The sequence below is a fragment of the Lepidochelys kempii genome, chromosome 6 (genome assembly GCF_965140285.1).
Source record: "Lepidochelys kempii isolate rLepKem1 chromosome 6, rLepKem1.hap1, whole genome shotgun sequence".
Classification (NCBI taxonomy): Eukaryota; Metazoa; Chordata; order Testudines; family Cheloniidae; genus Lepidochelys; species Lepidochelys kempii.
Window position 1 is genome coordinate 74,190,617 of NC_136385.1, and position 14,810 is coordinate 74,205,426.

Sequence of the window (14,810 nt, forward strand, 5' to 3'; positions counted from 1 at the left end):
ACAAGGGGACTTTCAAAAGGCAACAGATGAAATCCTGGCTACACTGAAGTCAATCGCAAACCTGCCACAGACTTCAGGAGGGCCAGGATTTCACCCTGCATATTTAAAAGGGGTAAAGAGACATTTTTATGCAGTACATAATTAGCTCTGGAACTCTCGATGGCAAGAGCCAAGTAGGGCTCAGAAAAGGATCAGACATTTATATGCATAACAGGAACACCCGCAGTCACCTCTGACAAGATGGAAATACAATGTCTTAAAATCAGGAGCAAAACCCCTCACATTTCAAGGCATGAGCCTATCACTAACTCACTGCAGAGTCATGAAGAAACTTCTCCTCTTTGCAAATTTTTCAATAGTTGTCCAGTATGGAGTTTCTTCTCCCTATCCCAGAGCATCCAGCACTGGGTGCAGTCAGAGACAGGAAGCCTGACTGGAGGGGGCACAGGTCTGAGCCAGTATGGAAATCCCAATGTTCCTTAGCACCGGTTATTTGTTTTTATCTTTTAAATTAAAACAGTGTTTAACTAACAACATGATTTTTGATTGCTTGTAATTGACAATTATTTGACTGTACTTTTTTAGCAACTTAGTAGGAGACCTGTGATTGTGACACCTCAGACTAGTCACATGTCACCAGTAAGACTCAGCACACATCGCTCTGTCTTTGCCCCAGCATCCATGAATGTAGTTCCCCTGTCAGTGATAGATATCCCATTTTCAGGCAGCGTAATGTTTTGCCATGGTTTATTTAGGGTGGGGAAAGCACAGAAGCCAGAGAAAGAGAGCGTTCTGCCTTTAACTCTGTTCCCCAGCTCTGAATCACGAGTAACAAATCTTGCAGGGAGAGAGATGTAACGAACCAGCCAGTATGTATTTCTACCATCTAACTCAGCAGAATCAGAATTGCTTCTCTGCGTATCATGCTACAGATGCTGCTAGGAGTTTAAAAACAAGTCTTAACGCAAATGGTCAGCCATCAATGCATTTGGAGCAAGGTGGTTTCGGGTCTATGCCTCCTGTTGCTTTGAAGTCCCTATATCAACATGAAAAGGAGTACTTGTGGCACCTTAGAGACTAACCAATTTATTTGAGCATGAGCTTTCGTGAGCTACAGCTCACTTCATCGGATGCATACCGTGGAAACTGCAGCAGACTTTATATACACACAGAGAATATGAAACAATACCTCCTCCCACCCCACTGTCCTGCTGGTAATAGCTTATCTAAAGTGATCATCAGGTTGGGCCATTTCCAGCACAAATCCAGGTTTTCTTGGAGAGTGGTCAGTTTGGATGAGCTATTACCAGCAGGAGAGAGAGTTTGTGTGTGTATGGGGGTGGAGGGGGTGTGAGAAAACCTGGATTTGTGCAGGAAATGGCCCACCTTGATTATCATGCACATTGTGTAAAGAGTTGTCACTTTGGATGGGCTATCACCAGCAGGAGAGTGAATTTGTGCGGGGGGGTGGAGGGTGAGAAAACCTGGATTTGTGCTGGAAATGGCCCAACCTGATGATCACTTTAGATAAGCTATTACCAGCAGGACAGTGGGGTGGGAGGAGGTATTGTTTCATATTCTCTGTGTGTATATAAAGTCTGCTGCAGTTTCCACGGTATGCATCCGATGAAGTGAGCTGTAGCTCACGAAAGCTTATGCTCAAATAAATTGGTTAGTCTCTAAGGTGCCACAAGTACTCCTTTTCTTTTTGCGAATACAGACTAACACGGCTGTTACTCTGAAATATATCAACATGGTGTGCAGAGGAACGACAGCCCTGGCTGGCATCCCTAGAACAATCATGGGCTGGTTGCTGTACTTTCACTGCTCCCCCCAGTCACAGTTTTCCCGGGGCCTGCACAGAAATTATTTGCTAGACCACATTACACAAAGCTCTGCAAAAGTCCATTTTATTTCCACCGGAGTCTGGGCAAAGTTCTGTTGTTTCACACAAGCACCATGCTCCGGGCTTTCACTGATTAGCAGGTGGCACAACAGGATTATTTTTGCCGGGGGGGAGGGGGGGAGAGGGGAGAGACATTTTGCATGTTTTCAGTAGAAAGCCTTGTGCAGTGAACAAACTCTCAGGTTTTGCTCATAGCTGGCCCAGTTTTGCTTGAAAACAGACCCATTTTTTTGTTGGAAAATGGGCCTGCTTTTGCTCCAACAATCACACGCCTCATCCAAATTTCCTGCAGAAGTGGGCCCATTTCCAATTTGTAACCAAATGCAAAAACCCCAAGGATTTTTGCATTTTATCATGTCACATACACAGGCAATTACAAAATGTTATTACCATGGGTACTCAGCAATAAAACCCTCAGTTTCTGTGACTTCCCTCCCTTCTAGGGACTTCATATCATTGGTACCTTGGTCAGTGATGTTTAAAATGCTATTGAACAGAGACACCAAGATAATGTGGCTGCTTTTACACAGGAGCATGGACCAAGATTTTCAAGACTGACTAGCGATTCTGGATGCTCAGTTTGACACACCTTTAAAGGAGACTGATTTTCTGAAAGTGCTAAGGAGCCACCCTCTGAAAAACAATCAGCCCTCTTTAAGGTTGTCTCTGGTAGGGCACCAGAACTCAATAGCTGATTATGAAAATTTAGGCCAAAGAATCTGCCCTATTGACTCAGAGCTTGTCCTGGAAAGGCTGGTATCCTGCCTCTAGCAGTAGCTAGTTCAGAGAAAGGCAACCCCCCACTCCCCCTTTTTCTCCCCCAACACCCTCCCACCAAAAAAAAAAAAAAAAAAAAAAAAACCACTACGTAACCTATAACAAAACAAGCCAGGTGTGGATTATTAGTGAATTTGCCTCTCTCACTATGACTCTACTAAAAGATCAAGCATTACCTCTCAGACATGGGTTTCTGCAAGAGCCAGGATCAGAGAATTGTTCAAGCAACCAAAAGAGTGATAAATCACCTCAGCTGTTACATCAAACAAAGAGTGGCATTTCCTATTCATTTATTAGGATGTAAAAATAAAGGTCCAGCATCCAGGGGCACCTTTACCAGCCACTGCTTTCTCATGGCCACACATGGTGTTGTGGTAACTCTGCCTCAGTTCCCCCCAACAGTCCTTTGTCTCTGTGTGAGATAGCTGCTGTTGCTTCTTAGGACTCCAGCCAGGTTGTTAAGAGCCTCTCTCTTTCCAGGGCAATAGAGGGTCCATTAGACCAGGATTCCTATGACCCTAGCAAAAAGGCAACAAGCCCAGGCCCGCCCACCAACTCTTCTGGGTTCCAGCCCAGGGACCCGGTGTGAAGCAGCTGGAACTGGTTTGTCCCAATCCCTGGCTGCTTCCCTACAACTTCTCCCTTGCCTCTCTAGCAGCCCTTTTCCTAGACTCACCCTCACTGAATCTCTTTCTCTGGAAGTCCTTGGAGGCTTCCTACCAGTCTGCTATTGAAAGACTCTCCTCATGGTAGTCTCTGGGGCAGCTGCCCCCTCCACTCATCTGCAGACTTCTAATGCCCCAGTTGTTACTGAGCCAGCAATTAGCAGCAGCTGAGGAGATAGCTAAGCTAACTGTCAACCCCTGAGTGGCTGTGGTCTATATATCCCGTGACATCCAGTTATTTCTCCAGTTTGTAGACCATAAATCCTGATGCCAAAACTGCCTTGATTATTTGCTTCCTCTTACTATTTGAAGAATTAGCAGCCCTAACGCCTTCCATGGGCTGAAGGCTGGTGCCTTGTGAATAGTTTTGAACAGTTTATGTTTACATTGACTTGCTGAGATCAATACATAATTTTATTGATCCTACATCAGGCCAACACAATTACAAGATTATCCCTTTATCACAGGGAGATGGGGTGTTTTTCACCGTCTGGTATATCAACAGCAATAGAGTGAGTACTTTTTAACACTAAAGATTTTATTCCTATAATGGGCTAAATGGGCTGCAATTATACAAGTAACTTGTCTCCTTGGGAAGGCAGTCAGACAGTCTCGGTGACTCCAACATGGCCCAGCAGGAAGCTTCTATTATGTTCTACATCAGTGTTTAGCCCCAGGAAACACAGGTGCTGGCACTAGGGAGTTTAGTCAGGTTCATTTGATAATGCACCCAGAGTCACACATGGGTTTGAATACTGCGCTGAGGGGGACTAGATTATAAGCATAAGGCAACACTGGAAAAGGAATGTGCTATTAGAAAAACTGTCAGAAGTTTTGAGTGCTGCAATACTCAGGATATTAAAGGGGGTATGAGCAAGGGGTGGGGGGGATCCTAGAATGTAGCAGAAGAGGAGGAGTGAAGTGGGAAGGTAACCAGTGTAACAGGGAAGGCTGTATGGGGTATGATCTTCATTAAAGAGGGCAATCTGTGTAGGGCGTAATCCTGTGGACTAATGATAATTCTCTAAACTGCTATACTGCAGACTCAAATTCTTTTTGTTACCAGTCTCTCACCCCTCTGACTGGGAACACTGCAGAGGTATTGTGCTCAGAAGTTGAAGAGGCAAGGTCCTGCTTAGACTTGGTCAGAAATTTTCCAGTGGAATATCTTTTCTGTCAGAATGCCGATTCATCAAAAGTAAAACATATATTTTGACAGAATTTCATTTAGGAAAAAAAGTGGAATGGAGCATTCCAATCAGGTCAAAATAGAACAGTTCAACCTCTTCAGAATGGAACATTTTGATTTTCTACTTCGAAATGACTTTTCATTTCAATGTTTTTAATATAATCTGATATAAAAATTTTTAAAAGTCAAAATCAGAACATAATATTTTGACTGCATTGAAATGAAACATTCCAATTGACACAAAGGGAACTCTTCTTCAGAATTTAATTTCATATGTTCTGTTTCTTTCCATTTTGGAATGGAAAAAATGTTAAACTCACTGAATACCCAGCAAAATAGAAAATCTGGTTCCCACCCAGAACTAGTCCTTTGAGCTCTCAGTGACCCCTTCCATGGCTAAAGGAATGACACTGATGGATGACTCTGAAAGGAGCCCCAGCTGGTCCCATTCAGCAGAAGGATGGTGGCTGTTGTGTGGAGCTTAGGCCAGAGGAAGAATGCAGAGTTGGCATAAATGAGATCATCGGGGATCTAAAACTCCAAGGAAGATTCCCTGAAGGATAAACTTCTTTCGGAAAAACTCTAGGCCATTGAATGGAGGCCCCATTCCACCCACCATCCTTTAGACATTAGCAGTATGAGTGACACTAGATACTCTGGAGGGGGTTTCCATCTGTCCCTTAACACACCCTTTGTTGGAGTGGCATTAACTTTAACACCAACATACAACTTCCCATAGCATAAACAATCTGTACATCCTGACAGAACACCAGCTCCATGCAGCACTCACCTTCAGGCACAAGGCTAGCCACTGGGATCTCACAATGTCAGCTGTTAATGTCTGTTTAATTTCCTGCATAGTACAAAGAATGTCCCCCACCTTCAAACCATACCCCCGGCTCAGGGGGAGAGGCTGTACAGAGCGCCCTTTCGTCCTCTGCATCAAGGAACAAGAAATAAATATTTACCCAAAGTGCAGGCCTGGAATCCCCTGAAAAGTCCCCGAGAAATAAATGATGCAAAAAACGCTCACAGAAACTTTCCTTCAATTCTCTTGAGAAAATTAAGCTTAGCCTTTTAGAGTAAATGCAGCTGGGGGTGAGTTTCCAAAGCAGCTACAGGGCTCTGACCTCGCAGCTCTCATTGACGTAAACGGGAGCTGTGCAGCCAAAGCCCTGTATGCTGCAGGATTGAAAAGGACATAGGTGGTCACTTTTCTGATGCAAATCAATGCTAAAAGTTACAGCTTCAAGCAATGTATGCAGAAACTGACACTTCTTCTAAATAAATTCAGAGAAACATTAGCAGAGAGAGGGCTTCAGTTTTCTGTGGACCCATAGGAAATAAAGGAGACCAACTGCCATCAGCCTTCAGAGGTGTGATAAATTGGGGGTGCCTAAGTAACTGGCTTGAGCAGTGCCCATTGCAGAACTCTCCTGGGCTTTGTAGCCCTTGCCATCTACCCATGTTCCAGACAACCTGCATGAGGCTCTCCTCCCTGCCTGCTGTAATGCTGGCTTCAGGGCTGGGCCCTGATAATGCCACCCAAGTTTTGAATTCACCTGCACTCGCATGCAGTGTATTATGGAGTACTGCAGATTCCAGAAACATACTCTGCACAGTGTGCTGCACAGCAGAGTAGGAGGATTTAGTACTCCAACAGAATTAGGTAGTGCAGCAATCAAATACAGAGCTAGACAAGCCATTTAAGAGAAGGTTTTCAAAAGTGCTTAAGAGATTTAGGAACACAGGTCTTTCAGTGGGACTTGTGCTCCTACATATCTTCAGCACTTTTGAAAATTTGCCCTATTGCTTCTTTGATACATCATGATAACTTATGAAGGCAGAGTATAGAGAAGAAACATCTAGGAGCTACTGAATTATTAGTGACAGACATAGGGTTACATTCAGATGATAAGGATATGTAAACTGGACCACCTTACACCCTCTTTGGCATCCTTAGATCTACTTACTGATGGATAAGTGTGATTTAGATGCCAAGGAGCCAGAAGGTATAAAAAGCCACTATCATACATTAACTTACACTGTCTTCTGACTCCTTGGTGTGTAAGTTACACTACCTTAGACACTTTTACCTACTGTTAAAATGGGTATATCTAAGGGAGGAAATCTGAGTATCCAACTTACACTTCTTAGACATTACTTCTGAGTTTTACTATATGATGTTTCACAAAACCAATCAGCTGAGTGGTTCACTGTCAGAACAGAATTTTCACCTAGGGATTCAGGAACCTTGTGGGTCCAACTATCGCCAAGGATGTGTCAATAAAATAAGTCCTCTAACCTGATCAAATAAAGGATACGCCCTGATCTCAGCCCAAAGGAGGTAATGGCCTATCTGTGACAAGGGTAATATCACCACATTGTCTATTTTCAGTGCCAGTTCAAAAGAAGGCAGGTACCTTTGTGTGCTTAGTCAGAAACTACCTATGATAGCATTAGAATTTTTATTGTAGTCAACCATGAGGTCCTGAGTCAATCTCTTATTGGCATGGCTGTCAAAGTCTCCCACGACCAAAAGCCTCAGTGACTCTCAACACAAAACCAAACTCAACTGGGTTGGAAAATCTGAAGTGCATGAGTGCTATACACAGCCATAAATCCAAATATAATCCAATACCAAGACTCACCTGAGGCTGATGCACACAAATTTGTCATATTTAGCACCTCTGACACTTGCATCCCTAGAAAAAAGAAAGAGACAGCTCACAGCCATATCTCCTTCCTGAGCCTCTGCTCATGCAAAGAGAGAACCTGTCGGGAGCATGTTCTGCCAATACAGGACCTGCTGCATCTACCAGCCAGGTGTTGGGTTATGCAAGCAAGATAAGATGCACTGTAATGTAATAATGCCCAACTCTTATGTAGTGCTTTTTATCCCTATATCTCAAAGCACTTTACAAAGGAAGCCAATAACATGTTCCCCATTTTACAGATGGGGAAACTGAGTGATTTTAATCACTCCATCATTTCACCCTAATCACTAGAGCCCTGCGCAAATACAAAATTTGTCTGTGCATCCGATCTGCAAACATGGTCCGTGGATATCCGCGGATAACAGCAGATTTGCATGTCTCTACTAATTACTATGTTGAATTACAAAGCTGAATAAATAACTTTTAAAAAGTCAGTGTTTTAGTAAAAAAGAATAGTTAACAAATGGTAGGAACGTGGCCATTTTGAAAGGCTGATGCTACAGAACAGAAGAGAGAATTCAGATCCTACTTGAAAGCACTGGAAATCAAGGGGCTTTCAAAATGGCTGGGTTTTGTTTGTTTGTAACTGGCTAACTGGATACAATCATCTATTAAATTACTAAAAATTGTCAAAAGAAAGAGAGAGCTAGAACTTACAGTATCACAAACACAACTATGAAAATCTCCAATTTCCAACCCTTTCCAATAGGATCCAAGTTTTCCACCCTTATGTCTGGCCCCTGCTGGGAAGCACACTGCTGCATCATTTAAAGTGACATCCCCATTGTGAGAAAGAGAGAGAGAGACCAACACAACTCACTGAATGTAGATACGGGAACAGTGACAAGTGTTTGCAAGAACTGTTTTGAAAATTCTGATTAGATTTAGTAACTGTTTATTTCAGTATCTAAGGTATCATTACAAATCACTAATGTGTAGCCTCTTATCCAATGTGCATTACTATGTTCTTAAATGCTTCTCAGTGTCTTTCCTTTTTTTGTCCAAAGGTTACTATTTCTCTCCTTTTATGGGAGTTCACATGCCTGTCTCCTTTTATATCCCTCCTTCTGTCATCCCCACTCTTTCCTGTGCACATTGGATGTTGAAATCTGCGTCAGAAAAATGCAGGTCCATGGATTTAAACACAGATGTCTGAAAATGCTAATTCAGTAACTCTGATGGGCACTGGAGAAGCCAGTGAAGAAAAAGAAAAATTGTCTTTCCTTGTTAAAATCAATGTATCTAGGTCTGGAGGCTGCTACAGGCCAAGGGGTCTAGCACATGGGAAACACAATTCTAAGTTCAGTAAAGAAAATAGCTGATATACCCCTCCTCATCTACACTTGTTGCTTCAACACCAAACCACATGAACCTCATGGGATTGAATTTTTTATTATTATTTACTATTTATATTACAGTAGTGCCCAGATGCCCCAATCCCCATTGTACTAGGTGCTGTACAAGTACATACAAAGACATAGTCCCTGTAGTGAAGATATTTAGCTCTTGCTGATCAAGACAGAAAGGTAGAGTATTCTTATCGGAAAAAGGAGGATTCAGTCTCTTTGTTTTACCTAGATATTTACACCACATTTATCCCCCTGGTGTCTGCTGCTGCCATTAGATCTAGAAGCTAAGCCTCCAGGTAGATGAGGCTTAGGCTTGACAGGATTACATATTTTTATATATATATAATTTTGACACATAATTTTTTTGACATTTATTTATAAGCATCTTTTCTATTTTTTTCTATTTCAGTTTTCACAGTTGTGGGAAATTATGCAGAGGTCAGACAATAACTATTTAATGATAGTAAACAGATTCAAAAAGTTAAAACTTTATAACCATTAAAACACAAATTGTCAACATCAAATGCCAAAATATACAAAGCAAACATCTTTAAATCAGACTCTAATAAGTTCTCAAGCAGCATTTTTCATACTTTGCCTATTTGTAAATTTTTATTATTGATGGAAATATTTTGTCATTGGTTTGTGTATGTACAGTGAAATTGACATTTCCGGACATTTCCCAATAAACTCTAATCCTTCCCAGCCTAATTATGCTGGAATCCTGTGGACATCCTATCTATGCAGGAAGATCACATTAGCACTAGGTAGATACTTTAATTTGCTGCTCAGCAGTTCTCTGCAGGCTGATAATTCTGGCTTTTTTTGTTTTGATTTTCCAGGACAAAGTGCTAAGGGGTGGTTGATGAGAAAGGAAGCTGAGCACAATCTTCTCCTCACTCTCAGAGCTTGTATGAAATCAACTTTGGGCACCAGGCCTTCACCTTTCATCATCCAGTATCAACATTCACCACAAACTAGATCTCACTGGTCAGTAGCCATTCACCTCCCTGAAACTGACTGTTCACAATTTTGGCATCACCTCTCAGTACCTGTCTCTGTGCCAAATGACAGAGAAATCTACAACTCAAGTTGCCAGAGGGAAGAGAAGATGAAACACTGTCACTTTTATTTTGTATTTGTTTTTCTTACATTGTGAGTGTGTGGCAAGCCATGACTTATATACTGTATGCACTTTATTTTATTTAATAACCAATTCTATTTAAAACTGAGGTTTGGTTTTCAGCGCCCCCCTTCTGCTTAAGGACTGACATGATACTGCACCCTCCAGGAAAGCATGATAGAAGTGTTTAAGGGTTTATGGGGAGTGCTTATCTTGTAGCTTTGTAGTTAATATGGGCAACTGCCAGATTAGAAGGTAGTAGGGAGGGGGTTCCTGTCTCCTCATGAGAAAGGGTGATGGAAGAGATAGGTTTTATGGGGTGGTGTTAAAGTGTAGTTTTGTAGGTGGCTGAGAAATTGAAGGGTGTTGGGTAAGGTGGATTATACTAGAGCCTCAAAATGGCTGAAGAGTTGGCAAGGATGCAAGAACATACTGTCGTACTGTCATCTGGTAGACAATGGGGCATTGAGGAGGTAGAGTGTTAAGGAGTTACACTGTGGTTCATGGATAATTTTGAAAGGCTCAGAATGACTCATTGGTGCCACTGTGTTATTAAGGAGGTCACCATTTCCTCCTTTTGGATTTAGCAGGCACAAGTGGCAGGCAGCACGTTAACTCTGTGGAGATTAGGCTTTCCTGAGTAAGATACTGGATTGAATGGATATGAGTGCCATTTGAAGGGATGCTGGCAAAGTGCCAGGTCTGCTTCTTAAGACCCAGTAGCAACTGGTACCTACTTGGTCAAGTGAGCTAATGGCACCTAAAATCACATGCACCAGGCAGGGTTAGGAGGGGCATTCAAACACGGTAATCCTCCTTGTCTACCTAACCCACCAAGAATTTGCTAGCACATGTGAGGACATTTGTGTAAAGACTTCTGGGCTAGTTAGGGTTGAACATCCAGGTTTCCTCTGAGATCCTTTCACTTTCCGAACAACTGTTCTCTTAACCTTCCAAGAGCCCTCTGTTCTCTTAACCTTCCAAAGCCTTCTGCTTGCATAAGAAGATACAGTAGTGACTTTCCAGGAATCTGCCACATTAGGTTCTTTTGTTTTATCCTTAAGACAAGACACCTTTCATAAGAAGTTGACTAATCCTCTACTAGGGTAAATCAGAATAGCTTCATTGATTTCAACAGAAACATTCTAATTTACATTAAGGGCCTGGCTCAAAAATGTCATCCAATTAAAGAAAAGATGGGAAGTGGGCTTGAGAGATTACATTACATACTTTCAGGCTGATGACTTACAGAGAAGGGGGACTGTCCTCATTTTCAAACCTGGCCCTGAGATGTGAAGCAGTTTCATCCTTTCCATTGAAGGGAGATGTGAATGTGTGTGTGGATGTGTGCATGGAGATTTATTTGGTTTCCCCGCAAGAAGTGTTGCTAACCCAAATGACAGACTGCTTTACTGATGAGATTGGCATGAGTGCACTGGAATGCTGTTTTAATAAACTAATATTTTCACAGAGAGATGTTCTGGTTTTCCCCGAAATTCAGAGCCAATGCATTCAGCTGGCTTTCACTCAAGAAGACAGAGTTAGGCAATCTCTTCTGTGTGCCAAATTTGTGATAGTTCACTGACCCATCCTGAGGCTGTTAGCAAGAGAAGGAGCAGAAGATCGCATGCTATAATCATGTTTTATTAGAAACAATTTTCCTGCAGTTTAGAGCTAAAGTTACAGATAAAGTGGGTTATAAAACTGCTTCAATTCCTGGAAGTTCTTCTACCTCATTAAAGGGTGAATTTCCACATCCCATGAGATACTGGGTTGGAGGAGCAGCTGGATCAGGGGACCAGTAATTGGTTATAAACTCATTTATATCTAGCACCCTGACCTCACTTTGAACCAGATTAGAATTTTAAAATAATTAGCAGTATATAGCTTGGTAGCCTATGTAAAAAGGAGATGGTAATCTCAGTCCAATTCCCAGAAGGTTCACAACCAAAATATTCCCTTCTTCCTGGAGCTTGTTTCTCCAAGTCAGAATTAAGGCACCATGGGTGGGGTAGTATGCAAAAGTTTCACTGCTTCCTGACCCCACTTCTACAGCTAAAGAGAGGAGTTCACTTTCAATTGTGGTACACTTAGCATCTTGTGCTAGGCTAAATTCAGCATCAGGAAAAACTGCTGTTTAATTCACCCTCTTCCTTTCTTTCCCCCAAGCTCACATAATTTAGCATGTAATAAGTAGTGCATACGGAGGAACATGATAATGGGCTTCATGGAACGTACTGTCCGATGGTCCATGCTATTAACATTAAGTTTCCTTAATTAAGTACAGGATGTTCATTCTGTCTAAAACCAGTTTGTTCCAATTGTTGGAGAATCATGACTATTTATTTCTTCTGTACAAGGGTTATATATATAGGGGAAGGTGGAGGTGATTGAAAAATTGAAGTGTAAGGATTATTTTTGTTAAATAAAAGTTGTAAGGAGGAAAAGACAAAGTTCCAATTTGTTACCATTTCTCTCTCTTGAGGATGGCTGGAAAGGTCTTTGAAAGGGAGTCGTAACCTTTGGCTTCTCTACCAAGAGCAGCAGCGGAGTTGGATAGGAATTTTATTTCTTGCCCTCCACATTAGTCTTCCCAAGTCCATCCTACTCTTGGTAGGAATGTTAACACCAGCTCATTTAACAGACTCATCAACCTCACTGTGAATCACTATTAAGAATTTGGCCCATGTCCACAAGTTCTATCCTGTACCTGGCCTTGCAAGTCAAGACTATTTAAAAACAAAAAACTTACATATTATTTTAAGGAAATATATGAGCCACCACACTCCTCTGTGCTCTGACTTGGCTAACCGAGCTCATGGGAAGTTTGCAGGGATTACATAGCCTAATACCTACTTAGTAAACCGAGGTTGGATCTCTTCATGCTGATGACAAAGGCCATTCATTTCTGCTTGCAAGAATAGTAACACAAATATTATAGAAGCCAGCGAAGGGCAGTCAGTCACTCTAAGTCAGTGGTTCCCAAACTGGGGTTTGCAAACCCCGGGGAGTTCGCAGAATGGTACAGGGGGTTCACCAGAAAAATTTCACTAATGGCAGCCACGGGACCCTGGGCATTGGAGGCAGCAGGTGGGACCCGGTTGCAAGGCAGACAGCCCGAGCCCCAGGGAGAGCGGGGCAGGGCAGTTGCGGCTGGCAGCCCGAGCCCTGCCCCCGTGAGCGGGGGAGCCAGCCACCTGAATCCCAGCGCTCCGCGCAGGGCTAGCAGCTCAAGCCCCAGGGAGAGTGGGGCTGGCAGCCCGAGCCCTGGCAGTCAGCAGGACCTGCAGCCGGAGCTCAGTTGACCAGGGCAGTCAACGGAGTCCAGCAGCAGGAGCCCAACAGAGTGCGGAGGAAATTTAAACTTAAATCCCTAGAAATATTCATTTTTAGGAGGTGGTTCATGAGATTTGATAATTTAGTGAAAGGGGTTCAGGGTCTGTTAAAGTTTGGGAACCACTGTTCTAAGTCATCTGCTTACAGAGGTATTTGTTCTCTCTCAACACTGGCTGACAGCCCTGTGATTCTTTCACAGTGTACTTTGGGACTTCCAGTTAGAGGGAAAACAGCAGGGACCCTTTCAGATGGAGTACAGTCTTGCTACCAAGAGAACAGCTTGTTTATGGATAGTTACTTCCACAGTTTGAAAGATTCAGCACCAGCCTGGTGAGCTAAGCACTGCAGTTAAAACCAGTACTGAAAACGATCTCTCAGGCTTTGACGTACTGAAGTCTTGCCTCCGAGATCTGCTGACAAAGAAAACTAGGGGTGGCAATGGTGAAACAGCCCACAGAGAAAGACACCCCCCTACACAGCTCACCTGGAATGGTCAGGCGGTCATTCTATAAACCCCTGTGGGTCTGTAAGTTCAGGGGAAGCAAATGAGAATGCTAGACAGCAGCTCAAGCTCAGTAGCCCCAGCTATGACTACGTTAATACCCAATTTCAGAGGGATACTGCACAGATTAGTGAGAACAATGCCCCAGACACATGCTGAGTATTATTTAAAAGGAGAAGTTATTTCATAGTAAAAAGGAGCATTACTGATTTTCCACACCAGTTCTCTGCCCTGGACAAGTTGGCTGCAAGTGGTTTATGAGCCTGAACCTAAAATGCCTTTCAGTGAAAAACATTTTTATATTTAAAGTACAAAATGTAAGCACTAACAGTGTTTTATTTAGTTATACAGTAGGGGACCTACGTACAGCTAATCGCAGGCACGGAGCTAGTGTTGAGTATGGAAATACTGTACTGTTTAAAAAACTGCCAATAGTCTTCTTTAACAGACTCTGCACAACAATGATGGTTTAAACAATTCACCTATGGAGAGAACTCCCCTCACGCAGTTGCTGCATACAAACCCATCATCGACTTCAAATAGGGATTTCTACAGCTGTTACACCAGGTTACTGTAACAAGCAGGTGAGGTTAGATTCACAAGAGGATTCAGGTGCCTGACACTTTTGGCACCTAAATCCCAGAATCAGGCCCTACTGGGATTCACAACCCTGACCTCCACTCTGCTGCCCCCAACTGCAGTATGTGCCTAACTCACCTGCAGGACCCAATCCACTAAGCGTGTCCAAACTTTACCCACTAAATCTGGCCCCTATAAGTGAGGCGCAGCAACCACCACAGCTCGTAACTTTTAGCCCACTGCTTAGGCTACCCCCAGCAATGTGGGAGACACCCCATTTGAGTGTCCCCGCTCCACCTGAGGGGAAGAACGGATTTGAACTAGGGTCTGCCACCTCTCAGGTGAGTGCTCTAGCCACCAGGTTATGGGATATTCTGATGTGGAACTCCCTCCACCTCTGCAGTGAAGGCTTGTATTTGCCTGTGAATTTCACCTAGTGACCATATTGATTATTTTAGTTTTGCCAGCTGCTTTTCATACAGCTGACCAGGCTGTAGGCTATGTCAGGCATTGACAGAGTTGTGTCCTGGTGGCTCCATTTCTTTCCCTGGAAGAGAACCATGAGAGTAGTAATAAGTGACTGCTCTTTCAGAATTTTCTCAACAGAAAAGGATCAAGGCTCTAGTCCACAAAACACAATACATTCAGAATTAGGGGCTAAAGCAAC

At 42.9% G+C, this 14,810-nt stretch overlaps 1 protein-coding gene across 3 annotated transcripts in view; it reads left to right on the forward strand.

Annotated features, from left to right (window-relative positions):
* Positions 1 to 9,831, forward strand: part of CCDC9B (coiled-coil domain containing 9B) — a 111,027-nt gene extending 101,196 nt beyond the window's left edge. For all 3 annotated transcript variants that reach the window (XM_073348788.2, XM_073348789.2, XM_073348790.2), the window contains one exon: positions 9,446 to 9,831. The gene's annotated coding sequence lies outside the window, so the exon portion shown is untranslated. The remainder of the gene's footprint in view (positions 1 to 9,445) is intronic.
* Positions 9,832 to 14,810: the final 4,979 nt, after the last annotated feature.